This window comes from Aedes aegypti, chromosome 2 (assembly GCF_002204515.2).
Source record: "Aedes aegypti strain LVP_AGWG chromosome 2, AaegL5.0 Primary Assembly, whole genome shotgun sequence".
Classification (NCBI taxonomy): domain Eukaryota; kingdom Metazoa; phylum Arthropoda; class Insecta; order Diptera; family Culicidae; genus Aedes; species Aedes aegypti.
In genome coordinates, this window is record NC_035108.1 from 374822679 (window position 1) to 374840794 (window position 18116).

General features: G+C 36.9%; 1 protein-coding gene across 6 annotated transcripts in view; it reads left to right on the top strand.

The window, feature by feature from the left end:
* The window catches only part of LOC5572437 (chondroitin sulfate proteoglycan 4), a 50138-nt gene that overhangs the window by 14469 nt on the left and 17553 nt on the right, over window positions 1–18116 (top strand). For 2 of the 6 annotated variants that reach the window (XM_021846739.1, XM_021846743.1), the window contains exon 1: window positions 7526–7837. The exons of the other annotated variants lie outside the window; for them this stretch is intronic. The gene's annotated coding sequence lies outside the window, so the exon portion shown is untranslated. Of the gene's footprint in view, window positions 1–7525; window positions 7838–18116 lie in introns of those variants that run through there. 6 annotated transcript variants of the gene reach the window in all.

Consider the following 18116-nt stretch of genomic DNA (forward strand, 5'->3'; position numbering starts at 1 on the left):
TTGGCGACACCAACTCTCGACTACCTGAAGAGCACTTTGCATCAGGTCGAATAGGGTGCTTATGCACATACCAACTATCAGAGCTAGATAGTCGTCGGCAAATCCATAAGTTGGAAAACCGCAATTATTGAGTTGCCTTAATAGCGTATCTGCTACGAGATTCCACAAAAGTGGTGACAAGACTCCCCCTTGGGGGCATCCGCAAACACTCAATTTTCGAATCGCTGCTTGACGCAATGTCGAGAAGAGATGTCGGTTTTTGAGCATTTGATGAATCCAATTGGTAATCATTGTAGGTAGCCCATGGTTTCGTGCGGCTTCCAATATGGCATCGAAAGACACGTTATCAAAGGCACCCTCAATATCCAAGAAAACACCCAAGCACGATTGCTTCTGAGCGAATGCTTTCTCGATATCGTATACAACTTTGTGTAAAAGAGTCACAGTGGACTTTCCAGATTGGTAAGCATGTTGATTCACATGAAGAGGCATGTTTGCCAAATAAACATCACGGATGTGATGATCGATGATGCGTTCCAGACATTTCAGAAGAAAAGAGGTCAGACTGATTGGTCTAAAACTCTTCGGTTCCTCATACGACGCACGTCCTCCTTTTGGGATAAACTTTACAGTAATATCACGCCAGGATTTGGGAATGTACCCGGTAGCAAAACTGCTTACAAGTAGCTTTTTCAAAACATGTTTGATAGACTCAAATCCCTTTTGGAGCAGAACAGGATAAATCCCATCCGCTCCTGGAGATTTGAAAGGAGCAAAACTATTAAGTGCCCATTGAATCGATTCAGTAGTTACGATACTGCGAGCCGAGGCCAGAGACTCGTAACTACATGAAAAGACATTTGGTTCATCCGTAGATGCTATGTCCACACATCCGGGGAAGTGTGTATTGAATAAGCATTCTAAAACTTCTTCATCGGAAGAAGTAAAGTCACCATTAGGTAAGCGAATTTCGTTCACTTGGAAATCCTTAGATTTTGCAAGAATTTTGTTCAACCGACTGACTTCACTCAAACTCAAACTCAAACATTTGTACAAAGGTTTTTCCAGCCGGATCGTTCAGCAGAACGAAGAGCCTTCTTGTAAGCCTTGCGAGCTGACTTGAACGACTCTGATCCAGCTGAACGGCGTCTGTTCCAACTCCTTCTACATTGTTTCCTGAGTCTAGTCAGATCGGAATTCTACCATGGGGTCCCTCTTGTAGTCTTTACAGACCGCAGAGGGACATCTCAACATGACTTTTCGTGGTCATTACGCCAACATCCCCTGTCTTTCTCAATGGCCAGGTGGTATGGACGGCCCTTATTTCCGATGAACAGTCAACATTGGCGACACTAAACCTGACTAACAGCCGACATGATTAGTGACGCGATATAAACCTGATTTGAGCCCGATGTCAACACAACACTGGTCGGGTACAATTTAAGACGACACTGATCCGACATCCGATAGACGTATCAAGTCGGAAACATTCTACACATTTAGTCATTAAATGCTAAAAATACTGCGTATGGACAATTGACAACAAGGTGGCATTAGTACGCAAACGTCATGTTCAAATAAAATCGATAAGTTCGCGACGAGTGAACCGTTGATCAACTTAAAATTATACCTTGATTGGAAGAAAAAAATGAATACAAATGCAGTGCTTCTTCGAACACTTCAAAAGCCTGAAAGTGGCCTTTTTTACGGTGTTTTTGGACTAAACTACCATTGTTTTTTTCTAGAATTCATAATTGCGACGTCTTTTACATACCTTATGCATAAAGGTTATCGAAATAATATTTTTTGGTCCGAGATTCGAAACGTCCGGGTAATTTGAATCAATACGGTATGCACAGACAAACAGACGTAACACTTAGAACGAATTTCTCCAAAATCTATCGCCCAGTTTACACTGGGCTCAACTGGTGGGCATGTTGCATGAAAAAGTGTTTCGTACAACAAGACCAACAGATGGCGGTAATGTGAATCATAATAGAAAAACTATGCGCGCGCCTCTGGTTGTGAGATTTGTAACATAGCGAATTAGAAATGATCGTTAAATGAGTGGTCGATGGAAATTTTGTCAGTGCTACGTCTGCTTGTCTGTGCGGTATGTGTTGCTCACTTTTCAAACAAATATGATGAACTCTACCTGCTCTGAAAATCAGATCAAGACTACTCAACTACTCAATTCCAAAACTCAATAAAAGAGGAACTTCGAGCTTTCATTCCGTGGGTATAAGAGACGTAGAAAAAAATATTTTTTTCAAAAAGTTGTGTCAAATTTCCACTTCTAGAACTTTGCCGAAGTCACTGCTAGGTGGATTGAACACACATTTTTTTTTGCATCAAATATTGCGTTTTGATCTACTAAGAAACTTCTCCGAACAAACTCTGCCGCTGAAATTAACGGCGTGGGCTCTATTCATTAAGCGCACGGAATTGACAAAATAAATCACTGTGCTTCGTAGGTATTTGTAAAACAGTCATCGTGCAGAAGATTGGGTTCACCCTTCAATATGGTGTATCGTGCAAAAGTGTGGGATCACTATTATAGTCAGTAAAAAATATGCACGAAGCCAAGATAATCCCAAGATAGAACTATTCAAACCGTGGTTATTGGTGTTTTTAATTGAGTCAAGAGATTAATCAATTCAATAGTGATGCTGTTTTTTTGTTACCGTTTTTTACCTTAAAATAACCCATAGACTACTAAAATAGGGTTACCAGACGTACTCTTTTTAGAGTACAAGTACTCTTTTCTGTCTTAAAAATTGGTGTACTATTCTATTTTACTAAACGTGCTTAAGTGTACTCTTTTTCAGTTACTACTGACGATAATCGACAAATCAAATATCCTGTTGAAGAAACCAGATCAACTTTTTCCCAGGATAACACAGAAAGCTCACAGATTTTCGACAAAAACTGACTGAATCAAATTGGCACGATCAGCTAAAAATAAGGCTGATACAAATATTAATTTTCTTTTATGTCACCCCCCCCCCTTCAAAAATTCGAAAATTATGAAGGGGAGAAAAAAAAAGATTCATCATTTTTTTGACATCAGTTAGGTTTTTTAATTTTTAGAGTAAAAACCAGGTAAATTAATGATCCAGATGACGATTGGAAAAAGTTTAACAACTGTCGTTAAAAATAAAAATTTGAAAAAATAACTTTTTTTTCATTTTTATTTTTTTGTTCCTTATTTATTTTTATCCCCCCCCTCGTACCTTCCAAGTGGTCTCGGACATAAAAGAAAATTAATATTTGTATCAGTCTAATTAGAAAAAAAGTACGCTACGTAAACGTAATACGCTTATACGCTACGTAAAACTACTGATTGTATACTATTAATTTCCAATTAAAAAAAAAAGTCAGTTGAAATTCTAAATCACTTTGTTTCGAACATTTTAATCTTATTGAAGCAACTTTTTTTTTATCGAGCACTTTTTCTAGAAACGTCGTTTTTGCGATGCAATTTTTTATGAACAAAGCTGTGGGAATGAAAAGGTTTCAGTTAGAAGTGTAGTATGGAAATCACAAAAATAAACTATTAAATCAATCAAGTTTCTAAGTTAAATAATGTTTTAACAAAGTCATTAATTAAACTCAAATCAAAGACAATGCTTGAGGTTCTTTTTAGATCCACGTTTTACTTTTCTAACTTCTTCTGGTTTCTTCACAAACTCATATTGTTCTGCATTTTCTTAAGAATAAGGAAAGAATTTTTCCAACAAACCTTATTTGAAAGACAGTATTATTACAAAAAGTCGAACGACATTTACTTACATTTACTAGTACAGTTAACTTTCGTTCGCTGCACTAAACCCGTGGCCGATAACAATAGAAATTCAGCGCTACCAACATTGACAAATTACGGTTTATGTCAGAAAGTGCTTTCTTTTTAGGTGGGCTATAGCTCACTTAACGGGAGCCCAATTAAAATGAAGTGCAAATAAAAGTAGTGCAACGAACGAAATTCGACTGTAATAAAATAAAAATTTGGATTGAAAAAATCGATTCACTCATTGCTCAAAATTGTAAGAAAGCATATTATAGAATTGGTGAGAAAAATATGAGTTAAATTTCGTAAAATTTTCAATGAAAAGTTGAGAATAGTGTCTCCCTAAAAAACTTAATTTTAATTGAAATGTAGGAGAAGTGGCTGTGATTAAGAATCAGACATCTTTTTTGCAAGAAAATGTCGAAATTATTAATTAGTAGCGCATTTAAATTTTTCCAGGTAAGCTAAGTGTACTCTTAAGTACTCTTTTGCAGAGTTGAAAAAATGTACTCTTTTCAGTGGGAGCAAATATGGTAACCCTATACTAAAATCGTTCGAAAATAACAGAAATATTGATAAACATGATTTGCATGAGTTTCAAATGGTTTAAAATATTATGCGATTACGATTTTGATGTCGTTCCGTTTTAACATTTTGGTCAATACAATGCTGAAAAAATTAGCCGTATTTTTATAGTCTAATATCTGAGAAAAGGCACAACTGCAAATGAAATTTTAGTAATCAATATTCGAAAAAGTTTTTGTCAAAATATCTACGAAATAAGATTTACTCGTTGCCGTTCGAATGAGCCATAGTTTCAATTAGAATTATAATCGCAGATATATGGTCATAACTCTTTTGTATGTTTTTTTAGGAAATGATCCCAAACTCTTGCGCGGGAGAGTAGTTAAGGGCGCCCGATCTCAATCAGTTTGGAACCTCTGTGTTTAGGTACAGTGGCTGACCAAAATATGTGCAGGCTTAAAACCTGTATACTAGAATGACGCAAATTTTGAAATTTTGGCTTCCCTATGCTTAAACGATTTTAATTATGGTAAATAGCATCCTTCCAAAGTTTGAAGTGATTCGGAAGAAATTTGATTGTACACACGCCATTTGAGTTTATATGGAGATTACTATGGAAAACGCAAATCTTATGCGTTCAGCCCTCTATCTCTTCGTCATAATATGTTATGGAAAAGTGAACAAACTCTTCTAATATGAAATCCTCACAGCTACAACTTTGCCGAAGACGAATTTTCGATTGGACGTCAGGGTAAATTGTTATTAATCATCATAAAGTTCGTTTGCATGTATCATGCTTCACCAACTACTGTTCTGCAGGCAACAGTGGTGCTCCTGGCGGGAAGAATAGATCAAAGTAATCCAGGCTACTATGTTCTACAGCAAAAAGCTCTGTTGCTGTTGCTCTGAAAGTAATTGAATAAAGAAAGACAATTTACACCGTCGTCAGCCAACGGCTGCACATACTAAACAATCACAAACGGTAGGCAACGGACGACACGGAACACCCAGTAGCCCAGTGATGAATTATTCATTTGACGAAAAGTTTCCACCGACTGGAGCGGGAATCGAACCCACGCCTCGTGGTGCAATACGCTTGAACGACTGACGCCGAATAATCATCTCAGCATGATTTAGACTTTGTTATCAATAATAACAAATTATCCTTACGTCCCATCGAAATGTGGTCTTCGGCAAAGTTATTAAGACGAGCAGTTAGAGGACTGAACACAAAGGTATGCCTTTTCCATAGTTATTTCCATACGGTGTCCGGCCATTTAGCCGAATGCCGTTTGGCCGAATGCCGTTTGGCCGAACGCCATTTGGCCGAATGCCATTTGGCCGAAAGGGTCATTTGGCCGAATGCCGTTTGGCCGAATCATGAACAAAAAAATCAAATTGCTACAACGCTGATGTGTAGGATTTATAAGTGTGACCAAATAACTGATAAGCTAATTAATTTGTTGATTTTTATGATGTGACGGGACGTCATGTTTGTCACTATATAAGAGCTCCAAGAGAATGATAACATCGACCCTTTTATTCAGGACGAAGTTGTGAACTCCACACTTCACGTTAAAACTCTGAGGTGATGATTGATTCGCCACTTGATTACCAATGGTGTAATAAGGTTTCAAGTGTTTTTAATGATTTCATCAGAAATTTTTCCTTCTTTTAAACATAGGCTATTCTTTCTAGTTATACTGGTTCCATTACTATCGGCAATGACTGACCTTATATTTTAATTGGGAATTTTTCCTTCTTTAAATCATCGGCAATTCTTTGTTGTTGTACTGGTGAAATAAATTATTATATGCATTTCACTTATTTTAATTTTCATAAGAGATTTATCCTTCTTTTGTTAATAGGCTGTTCTTTCAAGAGGGAAATATTTTTCATAATTAATTTGAATAAAGCTTAAAACACGTTCTTTTCAAAACATATTTTTTTAGCTCAAAAATCATGCGATTTTACGTCTTTTGGATGCACATAGAAGAAGCGAGCCAAATGACGTGAATTTGTGTCTCATTTTAAATACGATGGTGTCTGATTCGGGAAATTTCAATCATAGCGGCATCGTTTTCATGTCCTTCATCATGTAAAATTACATTTTTCTTTCAATACATCTTTCAGAACCCATTTTTACGTCATTTTATCACTTACATAATGTGCCATTCAGTCATAATGCGAATTACGTCCAGAATGATTTTCATTATTTTTAAGAGTGTAGATGAGATGTCATTCTCCTCCAAGATTAAAATTACAACTTGGAAACTGAACACTGCACCGTTTCTTGAATATAGCATTAAACGACTCGGTGAACACTTACGTCAAAAAAGTACACTGTTTCTCCGTTGTGAAAAGAAGAAGCCAAGACTTGTTGATGTCAGAACTATGACATATATTACTTAGTACGAGGGTTCGAAGCAAGCCGATCCAGCAGAAGGGCGAATAAGTTTTAAACTGTTTCAGTTACTGTCCAAAGTTCAAACGCGATGCCAAAACATCTGTTGGTGGCTATTACCACTAGCATAGCATTGAACAACTGCTTACATTTAGGATGTTCTTCTTTCAGCTCTGACTGTTTCTTCAACTAACACTAAAAAGCTTATGTATATCAATGATGATATTTCCAATTTTATGAATAAGCTGAATAAGTTCTTTGAAATTCATAATAAATTCATGCTAACTGTAGTTCACTTTTGTTTTCAATTTCGGCCAAACGGCATTCGGCCAAATGGCGTTCGGACAAATGACCCTTTCGGCCAAATGGCATTCGGCCAAACGGCATTCGGCCAAATGACCCGGAACCTTTCCATACAAACTTCAAATAGCGTATGCACATAATCATCATAATTGACATCGTTTAAGCATAGGGGAGCAAAAACTTCAGAATTTGCATCAGTCTACTGTAGCCATCATACAAATAGTAGGCATTTTGTATGAAGTGGACGGATTTAGATTGATTGCTTAGGTGTACGGATATTGATCTCGCACTGTACAAGTTTTTTTTTATTCCTATACTTTTCATCACATCGATAATTAAAACCTTAGATCCTTATCCAAATTTCCAAACCAGTCTACCGCGTGACTCCCCCTCATGAGGATGACATGTCCGTCACACACATCACCACGCTGATGTTGTGCTTGATTCTCTGGCCTCAGCGTCTGTCGGCAGGGAGCAGAAGCAACAAGCTGAAAACAGCCGATTCTCTCTCTTCCTCCACGAAGGAACATCACAGCGCGGCGTACGCAACATCTCCCTTAGCCTATACTTAACTTTAAGTGGAAAACTGCGGGCGCGTCGTCGAGCCAGTCGCCGCCGAGTCGTTCAACAAACGGGGAAAAACAAACGACATCACGTTGCGCCGGTTTTCACGGCGCGCTGGGAGTGAATTTATTTTCGGTCCTATTTATTGTGGCGGTGAACTATCAGTGGAATACAATTAAAATTGACCGTGGAGAGATGGCGAGCGATCTGGCGGGTTTCGAGGTTGAAGAAAATTGACTCCATCTGGAAGAGAGGTGATTTGAGATTGATAGTGATCCTGAAATCCAATTTCAAGAAATGAAAAGTGCTTCTGCTGAGATTATTAACATCGCAACAAATCGGCCAAAAGGAGAAGCAAGTGAATTAGCAATGACGACGATGAATCATACGCTGCGAAAAACAGAGCAAATGTGAAACTAATGTGAAGACGGTGACAAATTTTGCGGAAACGAAATCGCGGCACAATTAAGAAGAATTATGGCATCTCGAGAGTTTGTTTGTCCCATGAAATGAAATTGAAAGATTTTTCGTGCTTTTAAAATGGCGTTTGGATAATTGTTTTACAACAGTGCGGATTTGTGTCGGGCAGCTTTAAACGTGAAGATATTGTGATTTTTAAAATTGTTTTGTGAATTATGCGACAAATAATATGCATTCTTCTTAAGTGTTCGATAAACATGCAATTAAATTAATAGAGTAAACTTTGCCACCCTTGTTCGTTGTGGCTTTTGAAAAAGACAAACTGTTATGCCGTGCCTGTTTTAGCAAATGTACAGTTAAGCAGACCATGACGTTCTCTACATTCATCCCTAGATATACTTTTCGAGGTTCTTATCAGGTATCCGATCCCAAGTAACTACTAGCACACTAGTTCATCTTTTTTGGGCTTATAGGGCTAGTATATGGCTTATATAGAATTTGTCGGCTTAATAATAGCAGGCTGGACGAATTGAAGTACTGCTTGGTTACTTGGGATGGCCAAAGGCACGTTTCCCACCAATTTGACGATATTAATATTTTTTTGCGGTAAAAAATGAAGCTGCTAGTAGAGGGGTTAAGCTCGAATTCCTTCGCAGATTCGTTTTCTGAAGAATGAACAACATATATTTTACTCGAATAACCCAAAAAGTAATACAGTGAAACTGAGTCTACCGAGTCATGGAACAGAAATGCTTTGGAATGCTGATTGAGGGGACAATTTTAATGATCATGAAATTTGGATTTTATTAACAGCACAATTGTGCTTATGTTCCGAAATTGTTATTCATAGCTACGTTCCCAGTAAATAAACTCAGTTTCAGAAAAAAAGTGTGTTGTCGATATCTGATAGCTTCATAGAATTAATTTTGAATTTTATTAAGACAAAATTAATGCTAGTTGATCCTTTAGAAACAGTAAGCGTTGTAAACAATATTTTCTCTTGGAAACGTTGAACTATTTTACTACCACGGGAGAGAAAACAAAACGCTTGCAAAAAAGGGTCCAGAAAAAGTTATAAGTCCAACTTTGACTGTCGTTTCTAAGCGATTTTCCAAATTTTTGCAGCAATAGAATCAGACACTTTTTAAGACAAATATCCATAAAAAAACTTGAGAAGATAGTATACCCAAAGCTTTTTTTTAACAAAAGTGACTACTTAGTACGGATTTGTGGCACAAATTAGGCAATGTAACAATATTTAAGGTGATAAATTTTGGTTTTCTTAGTAATAAATAAGTTCCAGAACCACAACTCACATGTTTGGGTTGAAATAAAAATTTTTGATTACACTCAAAACTTTTCTGGTCGAAAAATCTCGAAAATCCCTATTTTTAAACCTTTTTTATCCCTCTGACTTGTAGTTTTTTCCTACATGAATTTGATTGTAGAAGCCCAGTAATCATTTTTTAGCAGAAATAGAAATTTTGATAATATTTATTATGACTATATATTTGGAATGCACTCTAAATTAAATTAAATTTTGTAATGTTGAACAGCAAATTCGAAAGTGCGTCTCCCTGCTGCAACCCGTCTAACGTCACGAACGAGGTTGACACCTCGTCTGCGATCCGAACACTTGATTTCGAACCATCTAGCGTAGCACGTATCAGCCTAATTAGTTTCGCCGGAAAACCATGTTCAGACATTATCTGCAAAAAGCTCATTCACTGAGTCGTACGCCGGCTTGAAATCAATAAACAGATGGTGAGTCTGCAAATTATACTCCAGGAATTTACCTAGGATCATTCGCAAGCTAAACATCTGGTCCGTTGTCGAACAGCCCTCACGAAAACCAGCTTGGTATTCGCCGACGAAGGACTCCTCGAGCGGTCTCAGTCTGTTGAACAGGATGCGCGACAGAATTTTGTACGCCGAATTCAGCAGGGTAATTCCTCTGTCATTGGCACACTCCAGTCTGTGCCCTTTTGTGGAGATAGGGCGGACGAGGCCATCCAACAAGCCAATGGGTAATTTTTTGTCCTCCCATACCTTCAGAAGTACCCAGTGGATCGACTGATGAAGCTGCTCACTTCCTTGCTTGAGAAGCTCGACCGGGATCTCGTCCTTCCCAGCAGTTCTTCTTCATAGCCTTTTTAACCTCTCCTATGGTCGGTGGGTCCACAGCTTGATCGTCATCATCAATGTTCATTTTGTTTCTCGCTACATTTCCATTTTCATCGTTCAACAATTGCTGAAAGTGCTCCTTCCACCTGGCAGCCACCGCCGTTTTATCGGTCAGCAAATTCCCTTCTCGATCATTGCACATAGCGGGCATTGGTACGGTATAATGCCGCGCACCGTTGACTGTTGCGTAGAATCTCCGCATATCATTCCGGTTCATGCTTTCTTTGTACTGTCTTTTCTTTCTGCGGTGGATTCGCTTTTCTTCGGCTCTCGCTGCCCTGTACCGCTCTCTGTTCTGTCGGGTACTGGCCACAAGCATACGGCTTCTGGCGATATTCTCCATGTCTGTCACTCCCTGGCACTCTTTTTGCCTTCGTCGTTGACCAGTGCCAATCACTTCCAGCTTCGTGAATAGGGTACCACAGGCTGTCGACGTCTCCAGCAACGTTGATTCTTCCTAACTGCTCGTGTCTACACTGATAAATATCATATGGTAACAGTAACTACATCAAGGGTGAAATTAAAACACTTTTACCACTTTATTTCAACGGAAAATAATTTGTTCTTAAATCTACATTGACAAGGGTTTATTTTACCATGTCGCTTTTATTTACATTTCAAACCACGTTTTATAGTAACTGTTACTATGTGCATGGTACAAAATGTAGTACACAGCACAATCCAAACAGTTTTAGTTACTATTTGCATAGTTGAATGCTAGAAACCGTGGGACCAGCTTCAGTATTGTTTACTTTAGAAAATGATCAAGAGAAAGGCTCATTCACCCATTTACCCAAGCATATTTACTCATTTATTAAGCTATAACATTTTATTTGTCAGTTATTATTTCGAAAATAAAATGTTTACAAATTGTCAGATAAATGAATTGCAAAGCAGCACCTGGAAAGTACTTTGGATCGGTAGTTGATAATTTTTTGCCATTGGTTCCGATGGTATCTTGATGGTATAAAATTCAGGACCCGTGAGCAGTTCATATCGGAAAACAAACAATTTGTCTCAATATCGAATAGCTATGCGCGTTGAGCGTGGACATGGTGCTCCGATTCCTGCAAATGAAAGGCGAACGAGAAAGAGGATCAACCAAAGGTTGGGGCGCCGCAAAATTAAAGTTTGAAAGTCCTAGCCCATGGAGATAATTTACTCTTCCGGACGCTCTCGCTTCTGGCTAACAAGAATTTCGTTGACTGCAATAATTTGAGTAGAACTTTTTGAGATATCGACACAGAAGAGATGTTTCGTGATCAGTAATAACTTAATAATTTAATCCATACGCAGCATCATTATGGTACGCGGGCATGTGTTTTTATGATAACAACTGTTTGCTTCTACGGATGCCACTTTTTTCGCTGTTTAAGACGAGCAAATCACACTGTTTGACTATGAACATTAGCAATTACCTGTTTTTATCTTATTCTATATAAAGATGCAACCTTTGAACTTGTTTTAAAACGTATTAATGCTTTTAGAAAAAAACTTGTAAAATTATCGTCTCTTAGTATTCGCCATTATGTTTTGTCAATAATTAAGCGATTATGTTGACTATAATTTGTAGTACAAATTACCATGGAACATGCTGTCAAAGCATGGTACGGTAAACGAAATCGTGGTGTGCACAACTCATTGCGTAGTTACTGAAACCATATGGCTGCAATGGTAGAATTTAACAGACCCTGATGGTTCGTATCACTACATATTTTTTATCAGTGTAGTTGCTGACGGTTGTGCAGCTACCCCATCAGTCGACAAGCGTTGTATATTGAAGCGCAGCGTTCTGTTTGTTGTGGAACTCGTGATGCTGGATAACCGCGCCCGAATTTCAGCTACAACGAGATAATGATCCGAGTCGATATTAGGGCCTCGGAAGGTTCTGACATCTTGTTTGTAACAAGTAATAATTGTTATACTAGAATGCGTTAAACATCATTGTGATCTGTTATCTTTCTTTTAGGTTCATCCAATTAAATAAATTAAATAAAGGCATGTAACTTTTTTCACATCTGATCTGATTGACAACTGATTGTTTATAGTAGTGCATTGAAAGTTTCTGGTTTTAAGTAGTTTTTATTATACCTAAACTTATTTTAATAGAATTACGAAAAAAGGATTTTCATAACTTGTTTTCAAACCAAAATTTAATGTAATGACTCGTGAATTCGTTTATTTTTGTCGATACATCTTATGCAAACAAACTTAGGTAAAAAAAAACATGTCATCACTTTGAGTTTTGATTTAAGGTAAAAAAGGGTGAATTAGGGTAATTCGCCAATTGTTGAACGGTCAAAATGTTCGCTAATTGTTGAACACGCCATAAGGAATACACGGGATGTTCAACAATAGGCGACGTTTTTAGCCGTTCAACATTAGGCGAATTGCCCTATTGGTTGTTTCCTAGTTTTATTGAATAAAATAAATTGTGAGTCTTATTCTGAAATTTTTATTTTACCTCAACCATGTTAACCAAACTTATATATGCAAATATATAGCCAAAAAATGTATGTAATCGCTTTGAATTTCGATCTATAGGCTAATAAGTTCAAAACTTGTGTTTCTCATAGTTTATTGTAAGCAAAAGTTATGTTGAGTGTAATTTTAAATTTCTTTGTTTGCCTAAATATAATCACTGGTCCTGTACAATCAAATTTATTACTAACTGTCATTGCTGTGCAACTCGGTTTATAAGCAGACAATTATACAACAAATATTTTTTTTTCCAGTATATATTTTTGATAAAATACATTTTAAGTATTTTCATAATTAACTATTACTTCTCAAAAATGGTTACAGAATTTCTACAATTCATTCATGCAAAAAAATGCCATTGGTTTTTATATTGATTTGAAGGCAAAGAGGTTGAAAATCAATGGTTTGTCGTAAGTTTTTGATAATAAATGTTATATGTGTCATGCAAAATAACTATGCCTGCTCAAATATGTTCACTGGAATTGTACAAGCAAATTTATACTGAAAAAGCTAGATACCATCGCTATGAATTAGCAGAACAAACAGGCGTCATTTCGTCTCTGCAAATTGTTTTGAGTCCCCAAAATCTAGTATAGTAACCTTTAATAATGGGTATTTTGACATACGGAGAGAAAATCGGGAATGCAAATTACATCGAGATAAGGAGGATACCGAGATATGGAGAGTGAAAAAATCATCGACATAGGGATAGAAATCGAGATGTAGAACATCGAGATGTGGAGAGTCGACTGTATGAGCAAACAGTTTTAATTAAAGAGTATTTATTATTATTTTTTAGTAAAATAAGTTTTGAGTGTAACCAAAAAACTCTATTTCTGCTAAAACCATTTCACTGCACGTCTACAATAACATTCATGTTGAAAAGAACTACCGTTTTGATTCATATTACGGACACTTAAAACCTCATCCTCAGTCCAATCATCCGGGGAAGTGTATATTGAATTAACACTCTAGAAATCTTTTGATTTGCCAACGGCTTTTCCTACAAGTGACTTCACTCAAACTAGAACCGTTTTGTTCAAAAGTTTGTTTCAAGCCAGATCGTTCATCAGATCGGATTGTAAGCCGTGCGAGTCAACCAGTAGAATGGCGTCTGTTCCATCTTTTTACACATTGTTTCCTGAGTTTAGTCAGATATGAATACCAACGCGTAGTCATTTAGTTTTGTAGAGACCGCAAAGGGCAAGTTTCCTAAAAAGCCTCCATAATATAGAAAGGTGTAGTATCAACGAAATCATCCAAGTCACTCGGAGTATCAATGGACAAAAGAAATCCATAAAATATAGTCGCAACCAATATAATATAGTTCCCAGTTTATTGATTGGGAATGAAAGAGACGAATGCCCCTACTGGGTAAAGTCTCTCTAAAAAAAAAAAATTGGAATTCCTAAACTGCAAAGTCTGCGAAGTTACAATCAAGTATGCAAAGTAGGTGTAGCGACGGGCAGATAAGAATCCCTCAACTGATACCGGCCAATTCGTCAATTCGTGACTGATTTTGTTCCAGCAGAGCGCTCTAGCGTTTCTTCTCTAGACTATGACATTATGGAATATGAGATCTGTACCTATTCCATAAGTCTGTATTCCCTTAAGGTAATATCTGAGCTGCTTCAGATGATGTGAGAGAGAGATGCTGCCTGACTACAATACCTACTGCAACAACACAATTTGAACATGATCTGTTGAACAACAACCATTCGAAAGAATTCTGATATATTAGAACCATTCACAAAAAATAATCCATGCGTGCCATAAACGACTTATCACCATCTTTGGGAGAAATATTCGTTCCCTAATTCCCTGAAACATTCTTCATAAAACACCCCGTAAGCTTGTAGGCATGCAAGCAAACGATCATGGCTCCTCCAAAACAAGGGGACACCTAGACGTCACTCAGAGGCAGTAAATCTTTCTCCCTTCCCTAGCAGCGGGCGTCGTCGACTATATTTAGCGACAACACAACAAGGAGACACACGTCGGCTTCGGTCGCCTAATGGTCGCATTGGAGATCGTTGCACTCCACCGTGATGAAGATTCTAGTTTTCCATCTGCCATTGCATCGCCATGAGTGCAACGCCAAGTGAATTCAATTTCCATGTGCAAATTATTCCGATGCCCGCATATGCCCGTTCATTTAGCGTTGATGATTGAAGAATTGATCTACATTTCCGTTCGTTTGATCGACACTGTTAGGTCTCCCGTTTGCGCGGTTAGCAAATGTTTGATGTGGGAGGAAATGATTCTAGGTGGGCCTCTAACGATGATCTCCACTCTGGCACAATTCGATGCTTGTGGTTTTGTGAGTTGTATAAACCTGAAAACTTCCCAGGCAATTTCGGAAGACGTCAATCTTCGCTTGGCAGTGACACGTGAAAGACTATTCGGAAGAGCAGCTGTACGAGGTGGATGGATCGAGTGTTTGGTTTCATTTGATTTGGTTTCATTTGATTTGTTGTGGAAATGCAAAAAAATATGTTTCTTAACCCTCTAATACCCAACCCCGCCTTAAGACGGGGTACACTTTGGAATTTTGTGTATTTTTTCGTAGCTCGGAAATTAAAATGATTTCATTTTTGGCTTAAACCTTGACTCATAACATGCATATAAGAAAAGTTTTTTTATGATTTTTGAAACTTTTTTGTATTATTGAAAATTGTTTGAAAAATTGTATTCTTATATAACCTTCAAATGCCTGGGATTCATTTAACGTGTATTATAAAAAATCGTACCTTTTATATTTTTCTACGATCAACCTATCACAGAAAAAGAGCCTGATGGTATTGAAATGATTTCAAATCTTTTTTTCCGTTAGTTACGCAGAAAATAAAAAATGTTCCAGAAAAAAAAAAATAAAAAATCGTATTTTCAAAAGTATAGTAAAAACTATAATTTTTATTATTGTCAAAAATCAGTAACCAGAAGAGGCTTCAATAAAAAATTGAAAAGGATAGGGATGTTCAAAAATAAAAATAATAAAAATCAAAAACCAAAATTCATAAATTTGCGAAGAAAAATGAATCATTGCCCAAACCGTGTTTAGAATGATTTTAGATAACGAAAAATTATATTTAGATCGAAAACAAAAATTTGGGTATTAGAGGGTTAATGCTTCTAAAATTCAACTAATAATATTCCCACATATTCTTTATTTAAACCTTTAAGTAGACTGTTGTCACGATGAGAGAGGTGTCAATAAATTGTTCAGATGAAGTTAAGTATATAGGGCTCATGTTGCATAAAAATTTAACTTTCAAGAATCACATTGAGGGCATTCAAGCCAAATTTAACAAATATTTAAAATGTATGTATCCAAGTATTAACAGAAAATCAAACATTGTCCTAAGAATAAGCTTTTGATCTTCAAATAAAAATTTTCAAGCCAGCCATGCTGTATGCTGTACCAATATGGACTGGCTGTTGTAATACCAGGAAAAAAGCATAAAATTATCCCATGTTGAAACAATGGAACAAATGTCAAATGAAATTATTAGCAATTTTAGACAAAAATCGTTACAATCTATTGCCACAATAAATGCGTTATGTATCCCGCCTTGTATACAGTCAACTCTCCCTTACTCGATATTGAAGGGACCATCGAGATGCAGAACACAAATTTTACTAATTTTAAACTTTTCATTATTTTTGCAAAATACATTCAAAATAGTAATTTTAACGAAAATATAATACAATTTTACCACATTTACCTATGTGACACATTTTAACCGATCTGCAAAAATTGAAAATTTTATCACCCAGAAATGGACAGTAAACCTTAATTTTACTATCAATTCAATCATAATATACAAATTCATGAAATTGGTTAACATAAGGAGGACATTTGGAACTTTTCTTGAAAATATCGAGTTAGAGAGGTAAACTCCTTGGGAAATTAAAACAGATTGCATCGAGTTAGAGAGGTATCGACTTACAGAGGTATCATAGCATGCTAGATTGAAGGGACCGCGCATTCCATCGAGTTAGGGGAAATATCGAGTAAGGGAGAGTTAACTGTATAACCAAATTAATTTTCATGGCTTCCTCGATGATCCCTTGTAGTTGCATCTCGATGACCACAGTTGCACTGAGTTTGCATTTTATAACTCGATTGTCTTCTTAACACGATTGTCTTTCATATCGAATTTAAGAGAGTTGACTGTGGTAAATAAGATTTAAATTGAAAATAAACAAATTAACTGTTATGTACTGTATGTAGGTATACGTATGTCCAAAATATTAATTTTCAAGCATTTTTTTTGTTATTTATCTGAAGAGGTCTTAGAAATTGTCATAAAACCTTGAAGATTTTCTTTAGGCTTTATTATGTTTGTTAAAACTTCCTCAAGAACTCAATTTTCTGCTTCGGAAGGGAAGTGAAGCCGTTGGTCCCTAGATGAACTAGCCTATGGCTAAAAATCTTGATAATGAAGAAAACAAAAAATCGAATTACCCTTATTTTAAAACATTTTTGTTCTTTTGTTTTGAGCTTTCCAATAACAAGACCGTGGGCTTCGTAGCCGTGCGGTTAGTGTCACCAGGTTTTTAGCCGCATCGTGCTAGGGAGTGTGGGTTCGATTCCCGCCTCGGCCGGTAAACTTTTCGTGAGGACTGTTTTCCGACTGTGGCACTGGGCGTTGCATGCTAGTCCGTTATCTAGTGTGGTGCTCCTTCAAAGGGCATAAATGCCCACTGGAAGCATTGACGTGTTACAAAAAAAAAAACACCAAGTATGTTTATATGTACCTGTATCAAATTTAAACATTTTGCTTGGGTCATAAAAAATTTTCTCCTGCATATGCCATAGTATTCCATATCGCTTTCGAGAGTGCATTCGAATCATATGAATCTATTAGAACGAGTGAGTTGAATCATGACCCTCGTTCGGGAAGGCATAACAATGATTGTATTTATCCAAGTCACTCATACGTAACAAAATGAAGAAACGCACGCATCATTTAAAGGGAGGCGGGGGTCAGCCCGGTCTCCATAGATGACGGACTTACCCATATTGCCGGTCTTACCCACGCTTCCCCTACATCAAGTGTTAGGCATTTGACTTGGTTAGGCATTGTGGTTCAGAATTCATCTCTTTCTGCCAGATGAGTCGGTATTTCTGTGTGTATAAAAATCATGATAGTTTTTTCCATATATTTTTTTTGGAGTTTTCTCTTATCTGTATTGTCCAAAAACAAGATATTTTTAATAACTATGAGAGTGGTGTCGTGGTTTTGACTCCCACCAAAAACTGGAAAACTGTAACGGTATTAATTAGGTAATGGAGAACGAAGAAGGGGACTTTCAAAACATGAACAATGATATATAAAAAATTTCCAATATTTCCTTAAAATAATTTCTACACGATCATAGACATGAATATTCAGCTTCAAATCGCGATCACATGTTAAAGCTACATATCAAAAGTTCTAGTGA